We start from the raw sequence: 8,459 nt of genomic DNA on the forward strand, positions 1-8,459 counted from the left end.
CCATCCTAGAGCCTTCATCTAGTAGCTGATGGAAGCAGAAGGTAAGAACCTTACCTTAAATGTCCTTCCCTGATAATGAGATTAATGACTATCTTATATGCCATCCTAGAGCCTTCATCTAGTAGCTGATGGAAGCAGAAGCAAACACTGAGCTAAACTCCTGAAATCCAGTTTCAGAGAGGGAGCAAAGGGGTCAAGACCAGGTTGCAGAAACCCACAAAGACAGATACCTGAACAAGGGGGAGCTCATGGACCTCAGACTGATTGCTGGGAAACCAGCATAGAATGGACCCAGACCCCCTGAACTTGGGTCCCAGTTAGGAGGCCTGGGAAGTCTGTTGGACCTCTGACAGTGTAACCAAGATGTATTCCTGGTGCATGAAAGGACTTTGGGAGCACATTTCCCATGGAGGGATACTCCCTTAGCCTAGAGACTCAAGGAAGGGCCTAGCCCCTACTCCAAATGACTTGATAATTTTGATGATTTCTCCTGGAAGGCCTCACCCTCCCTGGGGAGTGGATGGGGGATGGCATAGGTGGTTGGTGGGGGGCAAGGGAGGAGGAAAGGTAGAGGAAACTGGGATTAATATGTAAAATAAGAAAAAAATTAAAAATTAAAAAAAATAATTTTCTGTCTGTGAGCTCAAATTCATCCACATTAGTTGATTCTCTGAGGTTTTTGTGGTGTCCTTGACCCTTCTGGCTTCTACAACCCTTGCCTGAGCTCCAATTTATATCTGGCATTTGTGGGTTTCTATATCTGTTTCCATCAGTTGCTTGGTGAAGTGTCTCTGATGACAACTGAGCTAAACACTAATCTATGAGTATAGCAGAATATCATTAAGAATCCCAGCACTCAGGAAACAGAGGCAGTGGGATCTCTGTGAGTTGGAGGCCATCCTGGTTGACAGAGCTAGTTCCAGGACAAGGCTCCAAAGCAATACAAAGAAACCCTGTCTTGAAAAACAAAACAAAACAAACAAAAAAAAATACAAAACAAGAAGAAGAAGAAGAAAAGAAAGAAATCATTTCAGTAACATTAATGATTGGTTCTATCCTTGATCTCTTGATCTCTAGGCTATCCAAAGCTTAGCTCTTCATGTTGTCTCAGGGATGGGCTCCCTCTCATGGTGTCAGTGTCAGGCTGGACCAGTCATTGGTTGGCCTCTCCCACGATGTTTGCTCCATCATTACTCCAGCACATCTTGTAAGTTGTAGGTCAAAGGTATTGTGTCTGAGTTGGTGTCCCAATCCCTCCATTGGAAATAGTCCCTGGTTACAGGCAGGAACAACCTGGGAGCCTGCATGAAACTGGCCTAGGCCATCTGCATATGTTATACCTGTGTAGCTTGGTCTCCTGATGGGACACCTAGCAATGCAAGCAGGGCTGTCTCTGACTCTTTTACTGGTTTGGGGCTCTATTCTATTCTCCTATTGGGTTGCCTTGTCCAGCCTTAATACAAGGGGAAGTGAATAATCTTACTGCAATGTGATATGCCATGGCTAGCTGATATACATGGGAGGCCCGAAGAGAGAAATGGAGGAGTGGGTGAGGGTTGGAGGCCTGAGGAACTGGGAGGGAAAACAGCTGCTGAGATGTCAGTCAATAAATAAATGTTCTAAAAGAAGAATTTTCCACACTAATCGATGGATATGACATAAGGAAAGCAAGACAATGATCAAGTAACTCAGGAATTGCAAGACATTTGATTAATAGCTTCAGAGAACCATGATTTTGACCTGGTCTGGTCAGGAAGGGCAATTCAAGGAGAACTAGCTGTAACACAACCAGAGAAAATTTCCAGTGGTGCATTTCAGCCTTGGAAAGTAGTACAAACAGTAGTTGATAACAGTGATGTAATTAAAATTGAAAATGAAAGTCATCAGTAGGAAGTGAACACTGGGAATAGAAAAATTAGAACCTAGACATATATAATGTAGTGTCTCTCTGTGATGAGATTGACTGTTTTCCTCCTTGTGCTGACTTTATCCTCCAATTCCTTCCAATTCCCTAATGGCTAAGCCTTACCCATTAAGTGCAAGTCCTGATGGATAACATGGAGACTTTTTTTTCATGCATCACTTCATCTCTTATGAAGTTATCAACGTTTCCCACCCCAATAAAGAATCAACCTATTTTAAACCACAATATAGGTCTCTGATGCAAGCCCAGGAGACAGACATGGATGGGTTCTCTTTCCCCAGTGAGTGAAATGCCCAATTCTGATAAACTGGGGCAACAAGTTAGAAAGTATACACCCATTTTATACGCAACTCCTAAGGATCTTCAGAAGGCTTATGCTTGGTACGAGTGACTGTTCCTTTTACGTTGTCTCTCCTTGATTCTATCTTTGGGTATGTTTTTGTTCCCTCTGATTGGATGATCTTAGAAAAGCTTGTCTTACTGGGGGTGAATATTTACTGTGGAGGACGACTTCTCAGAAGAATGTCAGGACCAAGCTATTAAAAAATCAGCAAAATAGTGTGCCTAGAACTTTTGAAACGTTAGCGGGAGAGGGCATATATACTGATGCTCAACAATAGATGGCAAATCCTCCTAAGGCTATGGACAAATAAATGCTTTGGCACAGCAAGAATGGTATAAGTTACCAGATTCTAGAAGGAAGACAGAAACTTTCTGAGATTAGAGAGCAGCCTGAAGAGCTGTATCAAGATTTTGTTTGTATTTGCAGGTACCTAGTCTCCTGTGGTTAATGTTCATGTGCATTGTCTGGGATATGAAAATACCAATGCCATGTGCCAGAATGACATTTATCTCTTTCAAAAGAAAGGGGATATTAATGATTACATACATCTCTGTGCTGATATTGGGCCATGATATACTCAAGGCACATCTCGTCCAAAAAGAGTTATCACTCAATGTTAATTTATGTTTGCTGAATCTATAATTCTAGGCTCAAAAGGCAATTATTCAGGCAACAACCCATAAAAGTTTGTATTCCTTATGATAAAAGGCCGTTAGAATTTTCATTTTGACCATGAAGGGGTATTAGATTATTGGATTTTCTCAAAGATTTTTTCAACATCTAATGAGATGATCCTCTGTGTGTGTGTGTGTGTGTGTGTGTGTGTGTGTGTGTGTGTGTGTGTTAAAATGACAGATATTTGTACATTGAACCATCAGTGCATCTCTGGGATGAAACCTGCTTGATCATGGTGGATGATTTGAGTATTTTTTGCATCAGTGATCAGGAACTTTCTTTTTCTTTGTTGAATTTTTATGTGTATCAGGATGTCTATGACCTCATAAAATGAATTTGGTAATGTTCCTTCTGCTTCTATTTTATGAAATAATTAGAAGAGTGTTGGTATTTTCTCTTATTTGAACATAGAATTTGACACTAAACCATATAATCCTTGGCTTTTGGGGGGTTGGGAGACTTTATTGACTGCTTCTATTTCCTTAGGGGTTATAGGTGTATTTAAATTGTTTATTTGATCATGATTTAACTTGGTAAGTGGTATCTATCAAGAAAATTGTTCATTTCTTTTAGATTTTCCAATTGTGTGGGGTACACATTTTTTAAGTATGACCTAATGATTCTTTGTATTTCCTCATTGTTGTTGTGTATCCATTTTGTTTCTGATTTTGTTAATTTGGATATTCTCTTTCTACCTTTAGTTAGTTCTGATAAGGGTTTGTCTATCTTGTTGATTTTCTCAAAGAATCAACTCTTTGTTTCATTTATTCTTTGTATTTTTCTCTGTGTTTCTATTTTATTGATTTGAGCCATCAGTGTGATTGTCTTGTGCCATCTACTTCCCTAGGATATATTTGCCCCTTTTTGATCGAGAACTTACAATTGATGGGAGGTGTCATTCTGTAAATATGTTTCTTTTATTAGTTAATGAATAGAGTACTGTTGGCAAATAGGAAAGCAAGACAGGTGGGACTAGGAGACAAGGAGGATTCTGGGAGATGTAGTAGAGGAAAGTCAAGATGTAGGGACTTGAGGGAAGAGGTCCAGACTCTCTCTCTCTGGTAAGATAAGACCACGTGGAAACACTTAGATTGATAAAAATGGGTTAATATTTAAGACAGAGCTAGCCAATTAAAAATGCTAGTAACAGGCCAACAGCTTTATATCTAATACAGTGTCTCCGTGTGTTATTTGGAACTGATGTGGCTCTGGGATGAGGCTGTCAGGGAAAGTTCTTGTAACATACAAATGTGCTATAAAACTGCTGGAATGTAAGCTCTCCAATTTCTTTATGTGGGCACTTAGTGCTATGAACTTTTCTCCTAGCACTACTCTCCTTGTGTCCCATAAGTTAGGGTATGCTGTGCATTTATTTTCATTAAATTCTAGGAAGTCTTTAAATTTTATTTTTATTTCTTCCTTGACCCAGTAGTCAATCAGTAGAGAGTTTTTCCATTTTCTGTCATTTTATAGGTTTTCTGTTGCTTCTGTTGTTGTTGAAATCCAGCTTTAATCTGTGATGATATAGTAGGATACAGGGGGTTAATTTTCTTGTATCTGTTAAGACTTGCTTTGTGACCAAGTATGTGGTCAGTTTTGGAAAATGTTCCATTACATACCAAGAAGGTATTTATGTATTTATGTATTTATTTATTCATTTATTTATTTGGTTTTGAGTGAAATGTTCTGTTCATATCTGTTATTTGGCTCATAATGTCTGTTAATTATGTTATTTATCTGTTTAAATTTGTCTGCATACCCTGTCCATTGTTGGTAGTACAGTATTGTACTCCAATATTAATGTGTGAGGTCCAATGTGTGATTTAAGCTTTAGTGATGTTTCTTTTATAGACATGGGTGCATTTTGGTGCACAGTTGGGAAGGATTGAGATGTCATCTTGGTAGATTTTTCCTTTCATGAATATGAAGTGTTCTTCCCTATCTCTTCTGAATAATTTTGGTTGGAAGTCTATTTTGTTAAAAATTAGAATAGCTATGCCAGCTTGCTTTTCAGATCCATTTTCTTGGAAAATCTTTTTTCAGCCCTTTATTCTGAAGTAATGTCTATCTTTGGTGTTGAGGTGTGTTTCTTGTATACAACTGAAGGATGGATCCTGTTTTTGCATCCATTTGTTAGTCTGTATATTTTATTAGGGAATTGAGTCCATTAATCTTGGAAATTATTGATAATTAACAATTGTTAATTCCTATTATTTTGACGGTGTGGTAGTTGTGTGTGGGGTGTATATATGTGTGACTGTGTGTGTTTCCCTTCCTTTGGTTTTGATGGTATGAGATCATTTATTTCCTGTATTTTCATGAGTGTAGTTAACCATCTTAGAGTAAAGTTTTTTTTTTCCAGTATCTTTTATAGGGCTATTTATGGTCATGGACTTGGTCATGAACTGTCTTGATTTCTCCATCTATGGAGATTGAAAGTTTTGCTGGATACTGTAGTATGGGCTGGCATCCATGATCTCTTGGAATTTTCAAGACATCTGTCCATTCTGGCCTTTTGAGTTTCTATTGACAAGTCAGGTATAATTCTAATAAGTCTGCATTTATATGTTTTTCTTTTCAGCTTTTAATATTCTTTCTTTGTTCTGCATGTTTGGTGTTTTGATTATTATGTCGTGGGGGAACTTTCTTTTCTGGTCCAAATTATTTTGTGTTCTGTAAGCTTCATATATATATATATATACATATGTATGTATATATATATATGTATATATGTATGTATGTATGTATATGTCCTTCTTAAGATTAGGAAAATTTTCTTCAATTATTTGTTAAAAAATATTTTTCTGGGCCTTTTATATTCTTCTTCTCTTCCTATTATTTTGGGGTTTGGATTTTCATAGTGTCCCATATTTCCTGGATGTCTTGTGGCAGGATATTTTTAGATTTAACATTTTCTTTGACTGGTATTTCAATTTCTTCTATCATTCCTTCAATGCCTGAGATTCTCTCTTCCATCTTTTGTATTCTGTTGGTGATCCTTGTGTATGTAGTTCCTGTTTGCTTTCCTAGATTTTCCCATCTCCAGTATTCCCTCAGTTTATGTTTTCTTTATTGCATTCATTTCCATCTTCAGGTCTTAAATGGTTTTATTCATTTCCTTCACCTGTTTGTTTGTTTGTTTTCTCTTGACTTTCATTAAGGAATTTATTAATTTCCTCCAATTGTTTGCATTTTCTTGGATTTCTTTAAATGTGGTATTCATTTCCTCACATTTTTTGTTCATGCTTCCCTTAATTTCTTTAAAGAAGTTCTTCATTACCTCTATAGGAACATCAACCATCTTCATAGAGTTGGTTTCCTTGTGCTTCAGCTGTGTTGGACCATTCAGAGGTTATTGTAGTAGGACAGCTGGGCTCTGATACTGCTGCATTGGCCTGGCTGCTGTCAACTGTGTTCTTAAACTAGCATCCTTGCATCTAAGTTTGGAATGAATACAGGACTAAGTGCCAATTTCTGAATTTTTTCTTTGTTGGGTAGGTGTCTTCTTTCCTGGTTTATGTTTCCTCTCCAGTCTTCTAGACTTTGTGGTCTATATTGCTGGAAGCCAGTGTGACCTCTTTCTAGCATGAAGTCTCTGTTCTTCATTGATTGGCCTTTGCCTATTCTTCTAACTGGTGAGGCCTGCACATGAGCAGATATCTACCTGTGTAGGGAGCTGGCATGGTAGCAAGGGATTTGGGTGGAGATTAATGGAGGGTGGAAAGGGGTGTCAGTGGCTTGAGTCTTTGGATCTGAAAGGAAGCTATGGGAGTGTTCAAGGGCAGGTGGGTGATGGGGAATGTTCTTCTGTGTATGTTTATCTTATTGAATGATGAATAAAACACTGTTGGCCAATAGAGCAGCAAGATAAGTGGGACTAGGATATGAGGAGGATTCTGGGAAGTGTAGCAGAGAGGAGTCATCATGTGATCCCAGGAAGTGACATAGCTGGGCAGAAACTGCCACTAGCTAACCATGGAGGTCTGGAGGTCTGTACAGACAGGCAAGAAATGAGAAGTGATATAGCTGAGCAGAATCAGGATATAAGCAGGGACAAACAGGAAATCTCTCTCCTCTGAGGAGATGCTGAGCAGTGGGCATGTAGGACACCAGAGGAGCAACATGTTCCCTGACTTTTCTCCGATAAAAGAAGTCCATGTGGAAATACTTAGATTAATAGAAATGGGTTAATAATTAAGACAGAGCTAGCCAATAACAAACCCTAGTCACGGGCCAACAGATTCATAATTAATATTGTGTGTGTGCTTCTTTGGGGCAGAGAATGGAGGTGGGATCTTCTGGACAGAAAGTTTACATATCAGGTGAGTCTCTTTTCCTAGGAATTGACACCTAAAGGAAGTACAAGAATCTCACATATGCTTTCATCAGAATACTTCAGCATTAGAAAAAAACTGGCTTTCACAACTAAAGAGCAGGCTTGCTTGATAGTTAAGGAATTCCCTTCATGCATAATAATTAATATCATACTTCCTTCCTCCATATGCTGTAACTCCCAAGGATTATTGTCAAATCATATTCGGCACATGGACATTACCCATGTCCCCAGATTTGGGAAGTTAAAACATGTTTGTGTCATTGTGGACAACTATTCACTTCTCATTGTACTGTTCCCCAAGCAGGAGAAACAGTTAAAGATGGTATCACTTTTTTACTCAGAGCTTTTGAAATTTTAGGCCTCTGAAAATTACTGAAAATTGACAATGTTTCTGTCTATACTGCCAATCATTTCCAGAAATTTTGCCAACACTATGCTTTAACCCATACCGCAGACATTCCACATAACCCTCATGGTCAATTTTTTGTTTGTTTGTTTGTTTGTGAAAAGACCAAATGTACAATTTAAACATTATTAAAAATAAAGGAGCGGGTAAGTGTGGTATGGCTGTTCCTTATAATATGTTATGGTTCTTTGGAGAACATATGTCTGGCCAGTGGAATGGCCCAGATGAGCAATTCACCAGAGCTGAGATTTCCTCAGGGACCCAACCTGGGGAAAGTGGAAAAATAGGTTACAAGTGTCTGCAGAGGCTTCACCTGAAGAAAAAAGAAGAGCAGAGTAATGCAGAATCCTCAAGCCAATAAGAACAGAGTCTCTCTCCCAACAATAATTCAGATGAAGAAACAAGCGGCAGAGGAAAAGAGATGGCTGCTGCTCCTTGCTATATTGTCTCCGTCAAATGCATCTGTTACTGCTATGACATCTTGGGCTTATGTTTGTGATCCCCCCCCACTTTACTTTATTAGATGGGAAGAGAGTAACATCTCTGCACAACTGATCATATTGTTCCCCAGACAAAGACAATTTGTGTTCAGGCCTCCCATGCTGAAATATAAAGTATTCAATATTCAAAGTTTAATGAATTATGTTCCTCCAATTCTGTGCAAAACCTAGAAACAATTTTTGGTCTTTATTTTTTGTCACTGACTGAACTTCTTGACTGTGGACCATAGGAGTATCTGTGGCAATTTTGCTATTGGTTATATTTGGAAACATTA

The sequence above is a fragment of the Phodopus roborovskii genome, unplaced genomic scaffold (genome assembly GCF_943737965.1).
Source record: "Phodopus roborovskii unplaced genomic scaffold, PHOROB, whole genome shotgun sequence".
Classification (NCBI taxonomy): Eukaryota; Metazoa; Chordata; class Mammalia; order Rodentia; family Cricetidae; genus Phodopus; species Phodopus roborovskii.